At 35.3% G+C, this 25,730-nt stretch overlaps 1 long non-coding RNA gene and 1 pseudogene across 1 annotated transcript; one reads left to right on the forward strand and one right to left on the reverse strand.

Annotated features, from left to right (window-relative positions):
* The first annotated feature begins 2,311 nt into the window (after positions 1-2,311).
* Positions 2,312-3,960, forward strand: LOC120158307. Its single transcript, XR_005519218.1, has 3 exons — positions 2,312-2,461; positions 3,186-3,296; positions 3,760-3,960. It is a non-coding gene; the product is annotated as an uncharacterized LOC120158307 (long non-coding RNA).
* A 349-nt stretch (positions 3,961-4,309) lies between these two features.
* Positions 4,310-8,927, reverse strand: LOC120158402 (annotated as a pseudogene).
* Between the last annotated feature and the right edge of the window lie 16,803 nt (positions 8,928-25,730).

The following is a 25,730-nucleotide window of genomic DNA, read 5'->3' on the forward strand; positions in this document are numbered from 1 at the left end:
AATGCTTAAATGAATAGCATGCAAAATGTAATGATGTAAATGCAAATGCAAATTCAACGAAAGTGTTGATTCCAAAGTAATTGTCATAAAACAACTTCCAAAGAATATACAATGTCTCAATACACTGAGGTAGATGGAAACTACAAATCACGTTGTATTGCTCGACTTTTTCAATTTTAATCGAATATGCAGGAAACAATCTTGTTTTATCCTTGGCTTGATGAAAAAATTCCAATGTTTCGACTTCTTTTCTAGAAATGCATTTGTGAGCGACCATATACGATTGACATCATCTACTGTCTCGTGTTGGTTATCATTGTTACTTGATGACTTTAAACATATTATTTCTTTTCGGTTAGTTGTATCAACATCGTCGTAGAGCCCTTGAAAAACTTGTTTTACTGCATCATTTGAGCTTCATGTATTTCAGCTTTACGTGCCTCTTCAATATTTCCTGGAGCACCCTTATGGACCATTGATGCGTTTTTGCATTTCTATTCTACCTTTTCAATTGACATTGTCGTATTGAAAGCCTTCTAATGCGACTATTAACTCGGGGATCAATACCTTCTATGACATGATATGTATGAAACATGCGTTAATTTCAAGGTAATTATCTTAGAACAACTTTCAAAGAGCTCATAACGTCCCAACATGTCAAAGCAGATAAAATATTTATCCTTTCGTGTGATATTGTCGTTTCAAAAACCTTCTAATTTTGATAAATAACTCGGGTATTAACATGTTTATGCACAAAATAAAGCAACAAGATAAGGAAAATATGTTAGCAAAAATAATAATCAAAGAGAGGAAATGTATGTTAGTGAAATATGATATGATTAAATTCCACTGGTAAATGAACCATAAAATACAGTGAATAAAACACAACGCCCAAAATTGGTACCTATCGATTATATATTGTCTCTAAATAATAAAAATCTAAGAGTTCAAATACATATTTAAATTACGATTTCATTATTCCGAATTCAACCATACAAAAATTCTAAGGAAAAAAATTCTAAAGAAAAATATAAAATATTCTTCTTATTTCCAATTAAAGAGAAAATACTCCCTAAAATACTTTAGGACGAATATTTCTCTTTCCAAATGAAATAAAATAAATATAATAATTTTTCCTAAGAATTCAAATTAAAATAATTTTTATTCAACCAAAGAAAGAAATTAAATTCATTAATGTGAATTATATTATTAGAAAAGATAAGTGATATTCAATAATTTAATAATGCTGATACTTAATCTCTAATAAAATTAGCAAATTGTCTCGATAAGTTTAAAATAGTGAATATTTTCCTTTTCCCTTCAAAAGTAATTAATTTTCAATGCATCCAATTTTTTTAGGTTTTTCTAGTGGGAATATTTATTTATTTATTTTAAAATATCGAAAAATGACATCTAGTTGTCTTAAGACTGTCCCTTCTTAATATTTTAAAATACATAAATACTACTCTTAATCCAATTATGTAATCGGTTAAGTTATGCTAATGAGGCTTTTAAACAAAATAAAATATGATACATTGAGCACTTAGAGGGAAAAAAGCACATGGATTAAAAGAACAATTTTAAATTTATTATTAACTTTATATTACTTTATAAATATATACATATTTTCTAAATATTATATTAAACATAGAACATGATATTTATTCTAAAATATAATTAAAATAAAATATCTATATCATGCTATAATATTATATACAAAGTAATATATAATAATAATAATATAAACAAAATAAATATAAAAACACATACTTTAATGGTACCAATAAACAATATACATTTATATCTATTCATTACATGGTGATAAAAAATAATAAATAGTAACCTTAGTATCCTAAACATTAATAAACAAATACCATGGCATGAAACAAGAAAATAACCAAAACAGAAGCACTAGAATAGTAAATAAACCATAAATATAGGACTAAAATGGAAAATCAAAAATAACAGTAGCCAAATTTCGCACAAAAAAACATATAACAGAATACTAAATTAAAATAATACAAAACCATGCATCTAATTCGTAAATCTTAAAAAATAAAAGGAAATGATGATAAATCACAAAACACGCTAAAATGTAAGAGACCTATAGCGTTATTTATCCTAAAAGTTACTAACACGCTGATCATATTAAACCTAAAGGACTAGTAAGGTGAGTAATCCTAAAACTAGTGGCCATAATGTAAAATACGTTAAAGGTCCAGGTACCTTAGCGTGGTTTACTCAAAAATGTTAAGATATCAACTCTTCCCCTTTACCAGATTCATTTTGCCCGTGGATTTCTAAACCAAACTTTCATTTCCCTTTCCTCTTCTCCCTAACTCACGGTGGCTACCTATGCTCCGACCACCTCCATCGATGGTTGGGCTCTAACCCGAACGAAACTAAACCGGAATCCCAGCCCTCACCCATCTATATTCCGTCGAGAAAATCAACAAGGAAGGTAAGCACTCTTCTCTCCTTTTCTCTTTACTGTCTTTTTATGGAAACTACATGCATACATAAAAAAAATAAAAGGAACGAAGAGGATGAACCTTTTCTGCCAGGAAGAACTTTCTCTGTTTTTTTTGTTTGATTTCTCCAAAATCTCCTCTGTGTTGCATTTCAATCGGGTTTTTATAACCCATGGAAAAAAAATACATAGGCTTTAAATAAATTCTTAGATCTACTGTGGTGCTACTGTGTTGATGATGGAGCGTTTTTAATGCTCTAGATATTCCGGGATTTTGTCGAGCAAGTTTGGACCAGCGGTGACGGCTGAATCATGACATCTCTATGGTTAGGATTAGGTTAGGGTTCTGTTGGGTATGAAAAATGGTGGTTACACGTACGAATCCTCAAAACGAAGGACAGTTCTTTGTGGGTATCCAACCGAAAGACTTCCTATTATTGGACGAAAACGGTGTATGGTTATCTTAACGACCTATCTCTCGAGTACGATTCAGTTTGGGAATGGGATACAAAGGCTTCCTGGCCAGCTCTCTCAGTATTACTTGCTTTAACTATCATTCTTCTGTTTTTAAATTGGGCTTTTCTTGGTTGTTCTTTGTGGTACTTAGTCGTTCTAGCTGTATAGTGTTCCTAATAAGAATATGATCTTTTATGTTTCTTATCATTGGCTTACGTCTGAACATTACTTACGCATCTCTCCTTGTTTTGGTCGGTAGGTGTCAACCGTGAACGATTAGCCTTGCTGGATTGTTGGTGATTGCCGCTAGCTGGCTAATTTTGCACTCGGTTGCGGTTACAGCTGTTGCCACATTGGGGATAAGCACATGGTGGTACATCTTGCTCTATTATCCTAAGATACTCATTCTTGATTCTGCTCGGAATTATTGTGTTTTATTTTCACTTTTTCTCTCCCCCTCCCCCAAAACCAACACACTATCATCATCTACTTTTGAAGATAATTTTTCACTGGATTTTCTTGCAGCTGAACTAGAATAAACCATCTTTTGAAATTAAACCTACAAAGATAAAGCTTGGTTGATTCATGATGTGTGACCAATATCTACTGACTAAAAATAGGAGGTCGTAATGATCTTCATCTGAAAATGATTATGGGTTATAGTTTTTTTACGGAGATAGTTACCTTGTACAGTCTGTTTGTCATAGCTTATATGGTTGATTCATGATGTGACCAATATCTGCTGTCTAAAAAAAGGAGGTTGTGATGGTCTTCATCTGAAAATGATTATGGGACTTCACTCAGAGCTTTATCAACCATTATTTTCATGTCAGGCTCACAAGGAGATGACAGCTGAACGTCGAGAGAGGGTGATGAACGGTGTTGAAGATACATTTGGAATGAACAAGAATCAATAATTTTGCAAATTCTCTATTTGAATATAGAACGTAGATGTTTTATTTATGGCTTCTTGAATGAAGATGTTAATTTAACATCAGCCATCGTCATTACTATTTTTTCAAATTGATTTGCTTAACAATTTTGGATATTATTTAGTTCTTCCACATTAACAGGTCTGATATTCTTGTGCCAAAAAAAACACTTAAAATAATAAATGTTTTAAAAGAGCTATATATAATAAAATCATTTTATCCAACATTAATAGGGGTAGGGATAATGGTAATTGTGGGGACCAAGACAGGAAGTTAATATGTAGGCTGACTAAAATAAAAGTAATCGCAAGAATCATCGAATCAATTTCGGTTGGCAGCTACAAATTCCTATCGGCAATTGGCAAAACGAAGATTTAAACCAAGGCCATATTGAATAAAACAACAAACAATCAAGAGCTTGAGATTGGACTGCTCCATACCGCTTTCATCACTCATGTTATAGCTGCTCTAAAAGTAGCAGAAGGTAGAAACAGGAGAAAACAAAAGGTCTTCCGAGGTTTTAACTTTTTCTTTTATGATGATAACAATCTCGGTGAAGCATATGAAAGGCCGCGGACCTTCCCAACATAGCAACCTTACCTTTGGATATCGCACCAGCATCAGGATATCGTAAAGGAACACAATGCGGACATACTATACTGCCGTTTACGATTCAATTCATCCACCCCTTCGCCAAAGCCACTTTCCTGTTATTTGTGGGATTTCAAAATTATGCAGTCAAAAAATTCACACCTCGCTAGAAAGAGAAACAAAACATTGGGCTTGCAGAGAACACCACTATTTCCAATATCAACGTGTTATCATATTCTTTGAAACCCAGATATTCAGACAGAATCTTAGGCAACATTTAGCAGTTTCCAGTTTGACATACTACTTGTTTCCAGCCAAAAATAATAATGATTCAAGCACCAAGTTTCGAGATAAAGAGTTAATGCATCAAGCATGACCATTTCTAAAAAACCCTAAACCGACAGATTCCGACCTGATCTAATAAAATTTTTCTTTGAAATCAGGTTGCAGGGGGAACCATTTTTTTTAACTTTCAGGGTTTGGTATACCATTTATTTTGGGGTCAGGTTTTGCTTCCACTATGTCAGGTTGGGGTCGTGCAAGTTAGTCTGCACCGTTGCTATCTCTACCATTTCCCAGTTGTTCATGAATATGAAAACATCATACTGTTCTCAGTAGTAAGAAAGAAATATGAAGTATTTGGCAAAGCTAAACAAGCTATAAGCTAGCAGGTTGATCATTTTCAAAATCTAAAGGAGGATCACCAATACCAGTTATTTAGTGACAGCACGTCGCTTAGCCGGACAGTTCTTCTAGACAACCAGAAAATCAACCTCATCTGAGCTTTCCTCGTAAATTACAAAACCTGAATCTTGATACTCCTCATTACCGCTACCCTGATCACTATTGTAGCTGCTCTCTGATCATAAGCAATGAACCATCAGATGTATGACTACTCAGCTGGGATGGAAGACTGACCTCACTGTTAAGATCACTATCAAACATGTGGTCTATGTCAATGAAGCTGCAATGACAAGGAACTCAAGTAAAAAATGCAAATTTCATTTCCCAGCACCTTTCTAGTTGTTATCTTAAAATATTTATTTCAGAACAATGAAGACAACCACTAAATTCGTTTAAGGAAGACCATACCATCCGTCTGACGTAAACTCAGCCAGCAAACAAATATTTGGTCTTACTTCCAAAACCTGCTGTAAAGGAATAATGCTGCAGATTACACAAGGCAAGATATTAGTAAAACATACCTGAAGTTGCAAAAAGTCAATTCTGTAAGTCCACCATTACCCCTTAGCGTTAAGATGATGTGACCAGAAAGTGCCACGTGGCATAATAAGAACGTGCCACATAGTAATATTGTAAAAAAATGAGAGAAATTCAGAAAATGTCAAAAATAAGAAAATTCTCAAAAATTTTATACTTTTTTTGTAATTTTATAATTAAAAATTCATAAAATTACAAAATGCATATACACTGTTTTTCTTTTTAAAAAATCTGATAATTTAAAGGGGGAATTTATTTACATATTTTTGGTTTTTTAACATAATAAATGTTTTTTGCACGTGGTGCTTTCTTATTTGACCATGTCATCATAATGGGTAATAGAGAACTAAGGGCAATAACTTTTTGCAAATTCAAGGATAAACTGATAAAAGATTTCAAGTACCAAACCAAGAATAGTGGACGACTTTTGGAGCCTAATATATATTTAACGCAAAACATAAAGCAATATCTAACAGTCTCAATAATTTAGTTACCTTGAGTTGTAAGATCTCTGATACCAATCACCTTCTGAAGCTAAACCTTCCCTGTTAGATATGTCCTAGGTGATGGAAGTAGTCAGGGCCAAAAGCATATCTAGCATAAACATGGATTATGAAAATGATAATCACTTGTCAATTTCACTCACAAGATGTTGAAGGAACTTAAAATCTCCATCAATAATTGCAGTCAAGAACCTAGCAACTTCGACCTGCACCAGAAATCAGACTGGAGAAATAGAGACAGAGACAGAGGGGAAGTTTTACTAGAGGGGAATAGATTGGGGGTTGGGTTCGGACCTCACCTCCTTGAGATGCATGCAGTCCCTTAAAATTAAAACCTCTAGTAGATTCCCACCACTTACACTTCCCAAATTCCTGATTAAAAGCAGGTAAAAATCTCATTCCGCACAAAATATAAGTTGAAAAACATTATTTAAAGGGATTCTCCTAGTTATGATTGAAAAGAGCAGAACAGACCTCAAAAATGTTCCAGTGATCGAGTAAGATGTTGAAAATCGGCATACTTAAGTTTACGGAATCCCTGCAAGTAATATGAAGGACAACTTCTCAATTTACATTGAGGTCAAATTTATAACAGATATTTAGAGACCACTGCTAATTGCAAGTAAAATGAAGGACTAAACTTCTCAAATTTCATTCAGATCAAATTTATAACTAATATTTAAGACAGCTGCTCATTGCAACATAATCTAATAGAATCGCAACTCTTCCAGGCTTACAACACTGCCTCAACCAGAACTTAAGATATTTAAGCAACCCCATCCTTCCTAATACCTTCAGACCATCAAGATTAAATGTCAACCAGAACTTAACAACATGAAACAAGCGCATACCTACCGAAACAAGAATTCGGACTTTATAATCATGAATTTTAAAACCTCTCAGCGATAAAGAAGAAAGATTAGGACAATTGTTCACAATATCCACACAAGTTAGCGATTTCAAGCTGTCATCCCTCCCTGCATTATCATGACACTTTGAGAAGATGTGTTAAGAGCAGTTAAAAAGAGAAACTCAAGAAGAGAAATTGTACCTGTTTTGGAAGACTCAAAGAATAACGCTCTATCAAGTGACAATTGGAGCTCACTGACATCAAAGTTTGTCTCAATTCAACATGACTGCGTAAAAAGGACGTTGATTGAACAATTTTTAAGGTTAAACAGAAAACATAATTAGCTACTCTGCTAAAACCATATTGTCTTGAGTACCACAAACAACTGCAAACCAAATAGTGCTGAAACTAACAAAACTCAATGATCAGACAATAATTACTTTTTTAATTAATAAAGAATGTTTTATTCAGTATTCACTCATTCAGCTATATCATCCAGATGCAACAGCTTAATGCATTCTCAAGCCAACAGAGAAGAAAAGAAAGGGCAAAATGGTGGGGTGGAGAAATGTAAAAACCAGCTTAGATAGCGAAACTTACAGGCCGACAATTTCTAAATCAAGTAATGAACGGCAGGCAGCTAATGCCATACAAAGTGATGTATTGTCCAGTCTTTCAATATTGTAAAGATGCAATCTCCTCAAAAGAGCCCTAACAATGTGAAAATAGCAAATGATAAGAATAAAAAGAACAAATTATCAAATAAATCACATTCTAAACAAGGAATCGATGCATTCAATCATACCCAGCAGTGCCATTGTCCACACTTAATGGGTATAAGCAGGTCCTTGTAAGAATAAGTGATTCCTTCCCTTGCCTGGTCTTTTTCTCATTCCATGAAAAGCTAGATACATCTACAGAATTCTGGAAGATATAAACCAATGGTTCACATGAACCGGGCGAGGAAGTTGGGCCTGGTACTATTCCAAGTTTAAGCGATCTAAATAACCATTCAAAAGATAGTAATTAGCAAGAAAACATAACAACATAAACAACCACGTGCAAATAAATCAACTAGCGGATACTAACCCTACTAATCCTTTCTCTAATAGATATAACATAAAGGAAACCACGAAAGCACCTTCTGAGTTACTAATCAATGAAGTTTTCAATTGATAAGAGGTAATAATACTTCTAAAATGCGAAAGGCAACTTAAGCATCGGCTTAAGATAATATATTATTTAGTTTAAAAAGAAAAATGAAAGGAAATCTTACCGGAACGATTTCCCAGCTCGTTGGATCACGGTGTAGACAACGGCATTATTAACCTTAGGCACGACTGTGGTAAGGTCAATATTCTCATAGCATAATGGATCCATAGCACACTTGTTAAACATCCAACGTTGCCGCAGCGTGGCAAAGACTCTGCGAATCTAACATCGAAAACACCTACAATAAAGAAAAACATCATTACCAAAACAATATTTAAAAACAAAATCAACGGAGTGGATGAAAATGTGGAAGAATGGAGATATTTACCTTGATGGTGAGATCAGGAGAGAGGGCCCAGGCGGTGGAATTATGAAGCGAAGCACGTTTACGAGAGGAGCGATTGGCGGCACGGAGGAGGAGGGAACCGATACTTGAGCGCGATCGATGAGAAGAGCCTGATCGGCGTCGGAAGGAGTGGAATCGAGGAGGCGGTCGAAGAAAGGTCGAGGGAAACAGGAGGGGAGGAATCGGCGAGAGAAAGGAAAGAGAGGACATGATCCATCTGAGAGAAGCAAGAAGGGAGGTTAGGGTTTTCAGATGAGGAATGGCAAGGGCGTTTGGCCATGGAGCTTGTTGTTGGTGAAGGGAAGAGGGAGTATCCACAGCGATAGCAAGTGGCAGTGGGGGGTTTTTACTAACTGACACGTTTGATTTTAATTTATTTTTTGACACCGTTTGACTAATATTTCCAGAACTAACCCTTTCTGCTGAGTTGGCAAAGGCGCGTTCCCCGGGGCGCGCTTTACCCGTGTTTTTCGCTGAGTTGGATGCCACGTGTGAAAGGCGCGTCCCCGGGAACGCGCCTTTACCAACTCAGCAGACACGTATTTTGTTTTATAATAAATAGTTTATTTTTATTATTATTATAAATTAATAATATATTATGTAAAATGTTTCGATTATAATGTAAGAATTATCAAGTTTCGAGTATTTTTGATTTTGATTATCGATCTATTACTTTTATCAGTTAATTATTTAAATGTTATCAATCTAGTCATCTCATATCAATATTTAACGAAAATATTGATGCATAAGTTAATAAATTAGTATAATTACATATTTAATCTTCAAGACTTACATATTTTATAAAATTAGTCTTATTGAAAATTTAATTTAATAAATTTAATCTTCCAATCAGAACATGAAATGTGTCATCGTATATAAATGCAAATTATTTAGGTGTACATACATTGACAAATTATATAAATGCAATAACATTAAATTATTAGAAATAAAAACATTCATTTAAATACAATATTAATTACATAAGAGTTAACGGTTATATGATGATAACAGAGCTGGACATTTTTTTCTATTGTGCCCGATGTTTCTACAATGCCCACATCGTTTTTGTTATGTTGACTTCTCCCGAATATCCATATCACAATGTATTCTAGTAGATTTTGGACGACTTGAGTCCCTCAATAGCAATGGATCTGGTACAATTGTAAGCCAAGTTTGAATCTCATTTGGGTCTCTTTCGTTTCCTATGGGCGGAAACTCAAATTCATATACCTTGAATACTTGTGAAAGTTGGTATACGGGATCAACATAATTTTTGTAGTCCAAATGCGAATGTGAGCAAGCAGCAATGACATGAGAGCATGGATATTTGAGTGCTTGAAAGAAACCACAATCGCACCACCTCTCTTGCAGATTAACTCTGAAAGAGTTAGCTTCAATCCCTTGCAGCGGACGTGGCATTTCGGTTACACGAAACAATTCACGGGTGCGAGAAAAATTTGTAACTAACATCCCATTTGATGCAACCACTTTTTTTCTGTAAATCGGCTACTAGTCTTGGGTGGTAAATATGTCTGTTTTGCATCCAAGTAAGAGCTTGTCCACCGAGTTTTGCAAAGAGTTGACCCAAACGAAAATAAGTCGTTTTGACCAACGCCGTGACTGGTAAATGACGCGCCCCCTTTAAGGTTGAATTTATTGCTTCAGCCAAGTTTGTTGTCATATGACCATAGCGATACCCCCCGTCATATGCATTTGTCCACATTTCTTTGCTGATGTCCATAATGTACTCGCACCCCTTCTTATTTTTGCCAAACAGCTCTTGTAGCATCGACTCAAACCTTTGAGGTAAGAGTTCGTAACGTAAGCCATTAGGAATATGTAATAGTTAATATGAAGTATAAATAAGTAATAAGAAATTGATAGAAAAATTGGGAAAAAGTAACATACCCATCCGCACGACTAACTGACGTTCATCGTTCTTCTTGTATTTTCCGTAATAGTTTGCAGCAATATGACGGACACAATAATGATGTTGAACATGTGGAGGTCTATACATTGTACCCAAAGAGTCCATTGCTGCTTTTATCCCGGCTCCTCGGTCTGAAATAATGCATAGTCGTTCCCTGGTGACAACATGTAAACGTAAATTTTTAAGGAAAAAAGCCCAAGACTCAGTGTCTTCTCCTTGAACGAGGGCAAACGCAACAGGAAGAATATTGCGGTTTCCATCTTGGACCACAACCAATAATAAAACTTGCTTGTATTTCCCATACAAGAAAGTACCATCAATTTGGACAATTGGTTTACAGTACTTGACTGCATTAATACACTGAGGGTAAGTCCAAAAGACTCGGTAAAATTGGCAGCGATCGCGAACCATTCGATCATTCACGTAATGATGTTGAGTTTCGAACTCAACAATTGTCCCGGGATTAAGTCTTTGCACAACATGAAACCAACTGGGCAGCTCGTTGTAAGAGGAATCCCATTCGCCATGAAGTTTGCAAATGGCATTCTGTTTTGCCAACCACGCTTTTTTATATGAGACAGTGTACCCATATTGTGACTGTATAGCAGAAATCAACACTACAACAGCTATATGAGAGCTTTGCTTCACAATGGGCATGATTGCTTGACAAATAATGTTGGAGTCCAAGTTGGGATGATCCTGGTTTATACGTGTTGCACAACATGTATGAGGACCGTTGTATCTGGTTAGTTCCCATAAGTTGTTCTTCCTCTTCCTCTTTGATACACGGACCATCCATTGACATCCGTTGTGACGTTGGACGCAGTAGCAGACATATTTCTCCGTGTTAGATCGATCAACTCGGGACTAACTGAGTTACAAATATTGTAACTCTTTATTGCCATCATTGCTTCCTCCTTCGATGCGAACTCCATTCCAATATGTAAATTACCGTCATTGACTGATGATTGAAGTCCATAGTTGCCAACATCAGGAAGATCTGGAAATTCAGGCTCATACATTGCATCATAATCAGCCTCATACATATGTGCAGGAAGTTCGGCTGGTGTTGTATTTATCGGAACGTCATCCTCGTCATCATCAGAATGTACGTTAAACTGTGGTGAGTCAGGTTCAATGAATAATCCCGTTTCAGCAACCATCTGCACCTGGCTCCCGAAGAGGTTCTTCTGGTGGAGATGAGGGTTCCTCCGATAATCCAATGTTGAGGTCAAATAAGTTCCCGCTTGCGTGTCCTCCCCTTGAACTTGAGGCCATTGTATCATGTGGGATGTGAATAGACTGTCATCTCGTTGGCATTTCCATATGTAAGTCGAAAACATTGGCAGATGAATGTCTGCCCCTTGAAGTAGAAGAGATGTTGCCATATGGATTATTGGTGAAGCCACGTGGGTTGAGATCATAAGCAGTTGCAGATGAATGCCTTCCTATTGAACTTGATGGCATGGTATATGGCGTTGGATCCGCCATTAATGATGTGAAATCATTACAGATCAGTTGTGTCGGGCTATCAACTTGATCAGTTTGATATGCAATGCCAAAGTGAGAGGAATATGAGAGACCACGAGTTGCACGAACCTCAATAAAAGTGGCATGCATTTCAATAAGAGATTGTGAACTCCCCATATGAGCATCAACCATCATAGAAACATCATCATCGTTTGAAAGCTGAAATGATGTATACGTGAGCGGAAAAAGTTCAGTAGGAAATCTGTACTGAAGTGAAGATAGTCTTCTCTGGCCTGCTACACGAATCTTTAACGAATTTTTTGTGATTAACTCCTCAATTGTGATGTTTCTCTTCAAGGTTAAGGGGATATAATGATCTGACTCAAAAACAACCCCCTCTTCAGCTTCCTTAATTTCTCCATCATACAAAACAACAACAGAAAGACGACTCATTTTCAGGGAATTTGAGAATTTAGAGTTTGGGAATTTGAGAATTTGAAAGATTGTGAACTGAAGTTTGTTTTGAAGGTTTATAATACGTTGCATATAATAGTGTCTATAATCGGTTCACTATTCATATGAAGGCGCGTTACCGGGGACGCGCCTTCCATTATTTCGTCAGAGAATATGTTATCATTGCCCTATTATGTCATTCATGTCCCTCGGGGACACTAGATATATCAGTACCTATTATTTCACTATTCACATGAAGGCGCGTTCCCGGGGGCGCGCCTTCCATTATTTCGTCAGAGAATATGTTATCATTGCCCTATTATGTCATTCATGTCCCTCGGGGACACTAGATATATCAGTACCTATTATTTCACTATTCATATGAAGGCGCGTTCCCGGGGGCGCGCCTTCCATTATTTCGTCAGAGAATATGTTATCATTGCCCTATTATGTCACTCATGTCCCTCGGGGACACTAGATATATCAGTACCTATTATTTCACTATTCATTTGAAGGCGCGTTCCCGGGGGCGCGCATTCCATTATTTCGTCAGAGAATATGTTATCATTGCCCTATTATGTCACTCATGTCCCTCGGAGACACTAGATATATCAGTACCTATTATTTCACTATTCATATGAATGCGCGTTCCCGGGAATATAGAAACGGCTTCCCATTTTCATTAAACCAGTCCATATAGTTATCCGTAACCATATGACCAGTTTCAGCGTAATATTGTCGAGGGGCCAACAGTGTATATCGGTTCTCCCAAAGCGCAATCCAATCTCTGTGTCTCACCACCCAGTTAACATCTTTCTTTCCCCGTCTATCTATGTTATGCACGTCGTCTAAATTTCTAGGAGCTCCAGGAATATATTGCGTACAACCATACTGGCGGAGCACGCGATCAACTGGATTCCACTCAATAATAGCATAACATATAAGAGGTATAACCGATATCCATACCTCTAATGACCCACTAAGGTGGGGTGGGATGCAAGCTTTCACTTCATCGCTCGCATAAGGTATCCACTGAAACTGAAATATAAATATACAATTCAAATAAATAAAATATTCTAATTATATCTAACATTTTAAATTAAAATATTAATAATTAAACAAATTTAAAAACATACCTCAGACCCAGCTTTCGTATCAATAAGTAAACGAATTTCCTCTAACCCAGTAGGTATACTTTTATGGTCCTTTCTTTTCATCGACCACCTATGAAATATAATATAAACTAAATATCACCCTTTTAATTGAAAATATTTAAATCAAATTTAGTTCAAAATTACCTCAACAATAAGGGGAATACGTATGGTTCATTCACGATCGGGCATAAGAAAGGCATGCGGAACCACGCCCATGATTGTAGAAGCAGAAGACATCCACCGATAGCAGTTTTCTTATAATTCGTCGCCCGACACATTTCTCTAAAGAGAAATGCCAAAACTGCAGCACCCCAACTATATCTTCCAGCTTCATCAAAATCGATCAGATGCCGCAACCACATACAATGCACCTGGTTGCGAGATTTGTCGGGCATCAATATTCCCCAATTATTCGTAGAATATATGCCCGAGCACATGCCTTTGCTTGATCCTCTGAAGCATTTTCATTTAAAACCTCAAAATTAGCTTTCAACCAAGATAAAGCTATTCTACCTCCATTAAACTCTGGCGGAGCAGCTCCAAGATAATCAATGCACATTGATTGCCAATCACCATCCGCCATACCACACATCATATTTCCGTCGACGGGAAGCCCCAGATGCATAGAGACATCCTCCAATGTAATTGTTGCCTCTCCACATGGAAGGTGAAAAGTGTGTCTCGGGCCTCCACCTCTCAATCAGTGCAGAAATTAGGACAGGTTCGAGTTTGCAACCGCCTATAATTGTTGCAATATACCCGAACCCGGCAGAAGCCAAATATGGCAAAATACGTTCCGGTGTCGGTATACGTGGATTTTTAATAAAAGTTTCTAAAATACGATCAGCATCCTAAATAATATATTATAAAAAATAAAAATTAATATAAATTCATAATAACTTTAAAATAAAAATAAATTTAAATATTAACATTAATTATAAAAAATATTACCATATCGCTAAAATGTCTGGAGATATGATCAATATCCAATCGCAACAGCATTTCGTTTTCCATTATAACTGTAGACAAAACAATATAATTAGCAAAAAAATTAATAATTCTAAATAAATAATAATTATATAAATATTATTTTAATAAAAAAATAATATTTACATAAATATATTAATATAAAAATAATAACTATTTAAAAAAATACTAACATAAAAATAAATTTATTACCACTAATAACAAATTTAAAACTCAAATAGTTGGAGAATTTGAGTTATATAAGAGAGGAGAAGATGATTTTGGTGTGAAGAATGAGTGAGGGTTGAGGGGGTTTATATAGGGAGGAGGAGGGGTAGTTAGGAAAAACAGATGGGGGCATTTATGACATTTAATGGAAGGCGCGTCCCCGGGGATGCGCTTTCCACACGTGTATGCTGATATGGCAAAGGCGCGTCCCCGGGGACGCGCCTTTCACACGTGGCATCCAACTCAGCGAAAACACGGGTAAAGCGCGTCCCCGGGGACGCGCCTTTGCCAACTCAGCAGAAAGGGTGCTAGTTTTGGAAATATTGGTCAAACGATGTTAGAAAGGTAAAATTAAAAACAAACGGTGTCAGTTATGTAATTTAGCCGGTGTAGTGTTGGTGATTTTTTTTCCTTTTCATTTTTCTCGAATTGATGAATTCAATACAGGGTTGGATTGGATGACACGTGGTGATTTACGTGGGGTTTTAAAAGGTTTTGTGAACGGTGGGTGTACCTCTAGGCGTGTCTTTATCATGGCTGAGCACTCTTTGTTTATAATATTTTTTTAATTTTTACATAATATTCAAAACAATATTAATATATATTTAACACTTTTTAAAGTTTATAATATTAAAAGGTATAAAAATATCACAAGTCATAACATGTATAAATGAAAAACCATAAAATCAAGTGAAACAAAATGATTCAAATCAACTACAACATAATATTTAAGGTAAAACATATTAAATAATAAATATAATTATATAACTGTCGCAACCGTCTTTCGGTTGGGCCCCGGAATTGGGCTTCGACTTGAAAAATGTGATTGGAGTCGCCACCGATTATTTATTTTAAAAAAAAAATAGGTTAATCGGATACCTTATATCTTACCTGATCTGCGTCTTACCAAAGATATATCGGATTCGGGAGTCGGTTACGATCAAGGAATGATTATCACCCTTGAACCGCCCTTTCGGTATTACGTAATTTCCAGTTGTTTTAAATTAAGAAAATTGTAAGTTTAAATTAAAAGGTAAAATTTGACCTTGATTACTTACCTCTGATTGTTTTAAAAAATACCCTTGAAAAGTCAAGAAACACGTTAGATAAAAAAAAAAGATAAAACACAACAAAATGAAGATGTACATAGTATTAAATAAAAATAATAGAAAAATAAGAATATATATAGAAACATATAGAACAAATATAATAACAAAAAATATACGTAGTAACTAAATAATAATAATACATCTCTACTTATACATATAAATAATGACATAATATATATATATAAGAAAAAATTTAATATAATATAAATAATTCGAAACAAAAATAGAAAAATATTGTAAATGAAAAGAAAAGTATACTTAAATATATATATATATATATATATACTAATATTAATATTAATAAAATAAAGGTAAGAAAAGAAAAATATATATATACATGTGTAAATAAACACTAGGAAGACAAAATAAATAAAAAAGAATATATATATATACATGAGAAAATAATAATAATAAAATAATAGTAAACATAAAAAATGTGTATATATAATAACTTGAAAGTAAATAAATATAATAAAAAATATACAATAAATAAAATGAGGGAAAAAAGTTGGATTTCAAAAAGTGACTAAATCGAAAGAAACGAAACGTGAAGGTCCAATTTTGAAGAGAAAACATTGATTTTGGGGGTAATTAAATACTTTAAAAAACAGAGGGGGACCAAGAGTGAGATTACCCTTTTTCACACCCATTCCGAAAATCAAAGTATTTTCTCAAGAAAAGAAGCCTCTGGGGCTAGATCTATAAAAATAGATCCCGAAAAATGCCCCTGTTCATCGGCAAAAAAAGAAAAGAAAAGAAAAATCGTTTTCTTTGGTGTTTTTCGAATACAAAATGTAACAAGACACAAGCATGCAAGCATAAACTCGAAAAAGATACTATATTTACCTTGTATTTCTCTTCGAAAATTTGCAAGAAAAAAAAACTCTAATTTCACTCTAAGATTGCTCGTAATTTCTGCTTGTATTTCGTATCACAATCCGTGTCTTACAAATGGAGAGGATTACATGTATTTATAGTGAAAAAAAACCTAACTATTCTTAGAATCCTATCAACAATAGAATCCTAATGTAACTAGACTCATTGCCCGGTTGTTGCACGTTTGTTGGTGTAGTTGTTGATTTAAAAGATATGGTGGTGGAAGAGTCCCCTTAGGAGAGAAACTCTTGCTAGTTATATCTTTTAAGAAAATAGGTGTCTACAGCTGCCCCTCTTTGTCCTTTTTCGTGGAACGAAAAATAGGACAAAGATAAAAAGACACAAATTTTCGTTCAGTGGAGTCGAAGAATAACTCCATGTCGAATTGAGTTGCGGATGGCTCCTCCGTCGCGAAGTCGAATCCATCTTGAAATGATTTGTCAATATGAAATGACCCCCTTGTCGTGCGATTGAGTCAAAACTGGAAAATTCTGAGCCTGAAATCCTTCGTCGTGAAGTTGAAATCGAACTCAGAGTACTGGAAGTAGCTCATGGATTGTCTTCTAGCCAAAGATACTTCGTTGTGAAGATGAAACTCGTCTTGAAGACTTTGGTGTTGTGGTGTTACAGATGAAGTTGTGTCCATCTATTCGTGAATTTGAAATCGTATAGGGCCCCTTCGTCGTGAAGTTGAGCCTGAGAATTGGATATCCTTCGTCGTGAAGTTGAAATCCGATGCAGGTCCTGCTGTTCCGAGTCCAATATCTTCTGTCGTGAAGTTGAAGTTGGTTCTGGAACTGGGAAATTGTTTTGTTGACAGTTAGCCGTCCCTTCGTTGTGAAGTTGAACTTGTGCTGTCTCGAGTCCAATGCCCTTCAATGTGAAGTTGAAATTGGCTCCGAAATTGGGAAATTGTTTTTTGACAACCAGCCGTCCCTTCGTTGTGAAGTTGAACTTGTGTTGTCTTGAGTCCAATATCCTTCGCTGTGAAGTTGAAATTGGCTCTAGCTAAAACCTGAAAAAGTTATGTGTATATGTGATGAGATGGATGCAATGCTCTTAGGTATGCCTAAAATGCATATGCAACATATGTTATTTTTTGGGCTCAGGAGAGAAATCTCGATCTCCGGTTGCTTCTCTGGAATCTTAGTTCTGGAATCTTCAAGTTCTGATCCCTGATCTCGAATTCTTCAAATGTTCAAATCTGATGTGCACATTCTATTTTTTGATTTGAGAAATGCTTCTCGACCATCCCAAGTATGTGCCTGAGCTGAGTGTAACGGTTTAAATGATGCTTCAAGAGAAGTTGTCTTAAAAAGACAGAATTCGTTTCAAGGGAAACGATCTTAAAGATATATGTTGTTTCATGAGAAACGGCCTCAAGGGAGACAAAATTTTGTTTTAAGGGAAATAAACTCAAAGATTTTGTGTTTTAAGAGAAACTGTCTCAAGGGAGACGAAATTTGTTTCAAGGGAAACAATCTCAAAGGTTTTGTGTTTCAAGAGAAACATTTTCAAAGGTTTTTTTGTGTTTCAAGAGAAACAATTTCAAAGGTTTCTTTTTGTGTTTCAAGAGAAACTGTATCAAGGGTGACACAAAAAACATATTCAAGGATTGATGTTTCAAGAGAAACTGTCTCAAGGGAGACAAAATTTTGTTTTAAGAAAAACATGTCTTAAGAGAGACAAAATTTGTTTCAAGAGAAACTGTCTCAAGAGAGACAAAATTTGTTTAATGTAAAACATATTCAAAGATTTTGTTTCAAGGGAAACTATTTTCAAAGTTTATGTTTCAATAGAAACTGTCTCAAATGAGACAAAATTTGTTTCAAGGGAAACTATCTCAAGAGAGACAAAATTCATTTCAAGGGAAATGTTTTCAATGTTTATGTTTCAAGAGAAATTGTCTCAAGGGAGACAAAATTTTGTTTCAAGGGAAACTATCTCAAGAGAGACAATTTATTTCAAGGGAAATGCTTTCAATGTTTATGTTTCAAGAGAAACTGTCTCAAGGGAGACAAAATTTTGTTCCAAGGGAAATGTTTTCAATGTTTATGTTTCAAGAGAAACTATCTCAAGGGAGACAAAATTTTGTTTCAAGGGAAACTATCTCAAGAGAGACAAAATTCATTTCAAGGGAAATGTTTTCAATGTTTATGTTTAAAGAGAAACTGTCTCAAGTGAGACAAAACTTTCTGTTTCGAGGGAAACTATCTCAAGCGAGATAAAATCTTGTTTTAAGAAAAACAATCTTGAGGGAAATAAATATTCTTTCGAGTAAAACAGTCTTAAGTGAGACAAAGTATGTTCTAAGAAAAACAATCTCAAGTGAGATAATCATCTGCATTAAATGAGACTGTCTTAAGCAAGACAATCCCATCTTCTCCTGAAAGATCTGTAAAATGTATCAGGATGTAACTATCATGATGATGGATGTTTGATGTATGCCAAGATGAAATTTATTTACTGTTGAATTTGCCCTCAAGAGAGGAAAACAAAATCAAGGTTTTTATTGGTCATGATTATGAATGCAAAGATGCAAATTTCATATATCATGTATGTACATGCTGATGTATATGTTGAGATGTGAGGGGAATGGTTCCTTGTGTAGTCTTCATTCTATCTCTGACTCAGTTTGTCTTCATTTCCACCAGGGTGTACTCTTGCAGACCTCAAGACAATTTTTCCTTCCCCTATCAAATTTTGCCCCAAAAATGGTTTCCTTTGCCTCATTTTCGATCTTGAGCTTCGGAGCGATTATTTGTTGAATTCCAAGATATGCTTCCAGAGAACTTATCTTGTTTGAACATGCTTTTCTTCTTTCGAATTTTCAAAATTTTGAAAAATATCAAAAGGAACTTTTTGAAAATGTTACCTCTTTCTAGGTTTCACAATTGAAGCAAATCATAAAACATGAGTTTATTGGATATCAAAAGAATCAAACACTCTTTTAATCTTTGATAGCTGCAAATCTTTGACAAATATCAAGATCGAAAAGTTGGTTTAGAGGTGGGTTTGTTTCATCGATTTGGTTATCGTGAAGATCATGGCATGCCCCTTTTTCTTGATTTGGTATTTTGATCGGAGGCGAACAAAATGACACAACTAGCATAATCAATGACTAGACCTTTCAGAACACTTCTGTTTCAGTTATCTGAAATCTTCCATTTGTTCAAGTTTCGTAAGCTCTTCTAACAAAGGTAGTGCAGAAATATCGGTCTAAAAATGAAATTCTTGAGTGCTCGTGTGAATTTGACTATAACAGGTGTTTCTCAACTCCCTTAGTCTATTATTACCGAAAATTTCTTTTTTATAAATTTGATTTATTTTGCCATTGTCTGGCTAGCCGAATCCATAAAGTCGGGGCGTTCAACCAATTGCTTTAGAGGGACAGCTTATTATTATAATCATTTTTATCAGGTTTAACTAAAGGGTTCATCTCATCACAAAGTCTTTGGCCTGACAAAAGCAGTGGAGCAAACACCAAATTGCCAAGTGTCCGAGCAATGTCATGGTTTGAATGTAATCTATTCATAAAGCCAGGGCTTTCGAGTTTCCTCTATAACCAATTGACTTAGTGGAATAGCTCAGCTTTAGAGGGACAAATCACTGAAGGGTTCGTCTCATCACAAAGTCTTTGGCCTGACAAAAGCAGTGGAGCAAACACCGAATTGCCAAGTGTCCGAGCAGTGTCATAGTTTGAACATAATCTATTCATAAAGCCAGGGCTTTCGAGTTTCCTCTATAACCAATTGCCTTAGTGGAATAGCTCAGCTTTACGGATTTAATTTCTTAAGATTGTCAAGAAGAACCTGTTATAGTCTAGGTGTTTTTTGAAAGTCAAGGGATCTCATCTTTAGAGTTCAATTTCCAAATAACTGACCTAAACTAGATTTGCTTACTCGACTATTACATCTATGAAGATCATTATCATCACTGAACGTCATAAACAAAGGTATAAACCAATTAGTTTTGCAATCTCATGTGTTAGTTGCCCCATTCTGTTCGCTCTTAATGCATGTCTGAATGCCAGACCTTGGATGGACTCTTCATGAGAAGAGAAAACTTAGCTCGGTAAGAGAAAAAACATGTAATCTGATGATCTTTTAAATTAGGACCAAGGGGTATTTGTTTTGTCGGGTTCAATCTTGTCATTTGTCAAAGATTTTACAACCTCAATTATTAAACAATTTTTAATTAAGGTGATATTCAAAGAATTCAAGATTAAAATTTGATCATTTCCTAAGAAGGAAGCATTTTATTTAAAATGTTTAAACGTCAAGTGACTTAAAAATGTTTACGCATAAGAAGTACGAAAGAAAAACAAGTTCAAACAAGATGATATGATTGATAATGCAATAAAATTCCTGACGGATGCCCCATCCGACTCTCGATCAGAATGCCAAATTACATATTGAAAGTGAATGCCCCTGAATTGATCAAATCTTGGACCTTACGTTTCAATGCCCCACAATTCTCAGTGGTGTGTCCTGAGCTCCCAATATGATAGCTGCATACGGCATTAATATCATGACCTTCAGGATATGGGGCCTCTCTAGGTTTGGATTGAACTGGAGTCACAAGATTCTTCTCAACTAGCGTTAGGAGTAATTCCTCATATGTCATTGGGATTGGACTGATGCAAATCTTTTCTTTCCTTGGTTCTCTCCAAGTTTGTTTAGAAGTACTAGACGGTACAGCTGCAACAGTTTTTGGACTTGAGATCGTAACACCTTTTTTGGCGTTGTAGGTGCTGACATTGTTGATATATCCCTCAATTTTTCCTTGTTTTATAGCTAGCTCGATCATCTCACCAGCCATAACTAGATCTGAGAAACCTCCATATGTAATTGCCACCAGGTGTTCGAAGTAAGGTGTCTTCAGGGTTTGTATAAACAACTTTTTAGTCTCTTTTTCATCCAAGGGTGGATGAACCTGCACAGACAAATCCCTCCATCGCTGTGCATATTGTCGGAAACTCTCGTTGTGCTTCTTTTCCAGGCTTTGCAGCATAACCCGGTCTGGTCTCATATCATTGATATGTTTATATTGTTCTAGGAAAGACTTGGCTAAATCTTTCCATGTCTTGATGTGAGTTTGGCTGAGCTGATTGTACCAACGAATAGATGAACCAGATAGGCTCTCCTGAAAGCAGTGGATCAGGAGTTGATCATTCCCTCCATATCCTGTCATCTTCCGACAGAACATAGTGATATGGGCTGATGGGCAGCTGTTCCCATCGAACTTCTCAAACTCAGGAACTTTAAACTTTGGTGGAAGCACCAAATCTGGAACCAGGCTCAACTCTCTTGCGTCCACTCATAATAATCATGGTCCCCTTGGACCATCTTCATTCGATCTTCTATCATCCTGATTTTCTCTTCCATATTTTTCGCTTTGTCATCTTCATTGAAATCCGGGATATTGTAATCACCCGGATGATTATCAGGATTAGTTTTGGAAGTTTGCACCTTTACAGCAGATGATTCTTTTCCTTTGACAGCAGAAGAATTTTCTTGTGGTCTGGGTAAGATCTCGGGTGACATAATCACCTGTGAGGTTGGTGATATGGTTACCCCTTCGGAGGGACTTCCCCCTACTACACTAGCTTGCTGTAAACATGATAACTTGGCCACTATTTGGTCAACCAAGGATTCCTGGTTTTTCTTGATGGACTCCAGAATACTCTGACTGTTTTGAGTCATCTTATCTTCCAGTTCTTTTTGTAGTCTTGTCATGTTCTCCTCGATTTGAGCGATTCTGGCCTCCATTTGTCTTTTCTTTTTCAAGCGGATGTTATGCGGATGATGTGTGTCCAACGCTTGAGGCGGTGTATCCAGTATTTATTCCTTTATTGAGACATTCTTCCGTTAGTTGATGCGAATGCAAGGAAAATAATAAAATGCAGAATATGTCTAAATGCATGATGCATCATGCATGAAATGCTCGAGGCATTGATCCAAAAAATGTGTCTGTTATTATGAATAATCCTTATTGGGGACAAAAGTATTTTATCTTTTAAGAGACAAAAATATCCTAACAGCTTCTGACATGTTGACTAGTCTTCTGCATTCGTCTGTCACTGGTTGAATATCCTGTCGAACCGTTCAGGCTCCTTTGGCTAAAATGTGCAAGCGACAAGCTGTTTGCCCCAAAAAAGGTCTCGAAGGACTGCATCTCCGACCTTCACTTTCTGCCGAGCTTGTTTCTAACAAAAGTGCCATTGAAGCCCTCCATCTGAAGCTTATCGACTTGTTTCTGGAATTCATCTTGTTCTCATAGTTTTTTGAAAGGAATCTCCGGGTCAGTAACTTTTTCCTCGTCTTGCCCCTACTCTTCTAAAAAATTTGACTTTAGTGTGCTCAGTGTAAATTCCGATCCATTCGAAGTCCTTTACAATGTAGCAAAGTGATATATTCTTCGATTGCGGGTACCACGTCTTTTGGATTGAATGTGACACATAGTCGCCCTGTAGACTATCCTCTGTATTTTCATCTCTTGTATTACAACCCCTCTGTCCATTAATGCAGATTATTCATGTTTAACAAACACGTTTTTTGTGGATCAACACCTCTTTCGAATGATGCAAATGATTGAAATAAAATAAAAGAGAGAGAAAAAATTAGTGAAGTAAAACAAAATAAAAAATGAAAAATCCTACCCCACATGATATCTACCCGAACATGCTTAGTATTCCTACTCGGACATGATCTCTATCCCGCATGCTAATTTCAAACAAATCCTAACCGCATATTTGTCTAGTTCGCATGCTTTGAACAGAAAGTAAAACATGAAATAATTCAGACATCCTAGGTTTGGAAATGAGGTTCTGGGGTAGGCTCTAATTCTTCAAAGTCTCCCGGTTTAGGTTATAAAAACGGTACCCGAGTTCTCCTTGCTGGTGCCCCCTTGGGCTTGCCAGACCCTTAGTCCTAAACCCATCATAGGCTTGTGTGGACTAAGTTAAACTCGAGAGGATACATTCCCTTATGTCTATGCGGAGAATAAATTCACACGAAGACATAAGGTATATGAATCCCGAAGGCTACTTGCTAGGCATATGCGGTGAATAAATTCACACGAATGCATCGCTTTCACCCTCACTTAAATAGGGTTCGGGGCTCGGGTTTAGAGCCTTTAGATGAAAAAAGTTCGGGAAGCTGAAATCATTAGAAAACGGTCAGTTCAACTATTTACTCGAAAAAATATAATCAAATGTAAGTAATAAGGATCAAAATGTTACCTTAAAATTTAAACTTACCTTTTTCATTAAAAAGACAACTGGAAATTACCTTAGCCTGACTCACTTACCTGTGTCCCCAGCGGAGTCGCCAAGCTGTCGCAACCGTCTTTCGGTTGGGCCCCGGAATTGGGCTTCGACTTGAAAAATGTGATTGGAGTCGCCACCGATTATTTATTTAAAAAAAATAGGTTAATCGGATACCTTATATCTTACCTGATCTGCGTCTTACCAAAGATATGTCGGATTCGGGAGTCGGTTACGATCAAGGAAGGATTAGCACCCTTGAACCGCCCTTTCGGTACTACGTAATTTCCAGTTGTTTTAAATTAAGAAAATTGTAAGTTTAAATTAAAAGGTAAAATTTGACCTTGATTACTTACCTCTGATTGTTTTAAAAAACACCATTGAAAAGTCAAGAAACACGTTAGATAAAAAAAAAGATAAAACACAACAAAAATGAAGATGTACATAGTATTAAATAAAAATAATAATAGAAAAATAAGAAATATATATAGAAACATATAGAACAACATATAATAACAAAAAATATACGTAGTAACTAAATAATAATAATACATCTCTACTTATACATATAAATAATGACATAATATATATATATAAGAAAAAATTTAATATAATATAAATAATTCGAAACAAAAATAGAGAAATATTGTAAATGAAAAGAAAAGTATACTTAAATATATATATATATATATATATATATATATATATATATAATATAATAAAATAAATAAAGGGTAAGAAAAGAAAAATATATACATGTGTAAATAAACACTAGGAAGACAAAATAAATAAAAAAGAATATATATATATACATGAGAAAATAATAATAATAAAATAATAGTAAACATAAAAAATGTGTATATATAATAACTTGAAAGTAAATAAATATAATAAAAAATATACAATAAATAAAATGAGGGAAAAAAGTTGGATTTCAAAAAGTGACTAAATCGAAAGAATCAAAACGTGAAGGTCCAATTTTGAAGAGAAAACATTGATTTTGGGGGGCAATTAAATACTTTAAAAAACAGAGGGGACCAAGAGTGAGATTACCCATTTTTCACACCCATTCCGAAAATCAAAGTATTTTCTCAAGAAAAGAAGCCTCTGGGGCTAGATATATAAAAATAGATCCCGAAAAATGCCCCTGTTCATCGGCAAAAAAAAGAAAAAGAAAAGAAAAATCGTTTTCTTTGGTGTTTTTCGAATACAAAATGTAACAAGACACAAGCATGCAAGCATAAACTCGAAAAAGATACTATATTTACCTTGTATTTCTCTTCGAAAATTTGCAAGAAAAAAAAACTCTAATTTCACTCTAAGATTGCTCGTAATTTCTGCTTGTATTTCGTATCACAATCCGTGTCTTACAAATGGGGAGGATTACATGTATTTATAGTGAAAAAAAACCTAACTATTCTTAGAATCCTATCAACAATAGAATCCTAATGTAACTAGACTCATTGCCCGGTTGTTGCACGTTTGTTGGTATAGTTGTTGATTTAAAATATATGGTGGTGGAAGGAGAGAAACTCTTGCTAGTTATATCTTTTAAGAAAATAGGTGTCTACAATAAAATTGAGGTTTCAATATAATTATATTTCTGAGTTCGAGCCTTTTCGATTTCAAGTTTTAATATTATATTTCGAGTTGATAATTTTTAGCTCGTGAGTTTTTGAGTCGAGTTGAGCTTACT

Source organism: Hibiscus syriacus, unplaced genomic scaffold (genome assembly GCF_006381635.1).
Source record: "Hibiscus syriacus cultivar Baekdansim isolate YM2019G1 unplaced genomic scaffold, ASM638163v2 tig00111311_pilon, whole genome shotgun sequence".
NCBI classification, from domain to species: Eukaryota; Viridiplantae; Streptophyta; class Magnoliopsida; order Malvales; family Malvaceae; genus Hibiscus; species Hibiscus syriacus.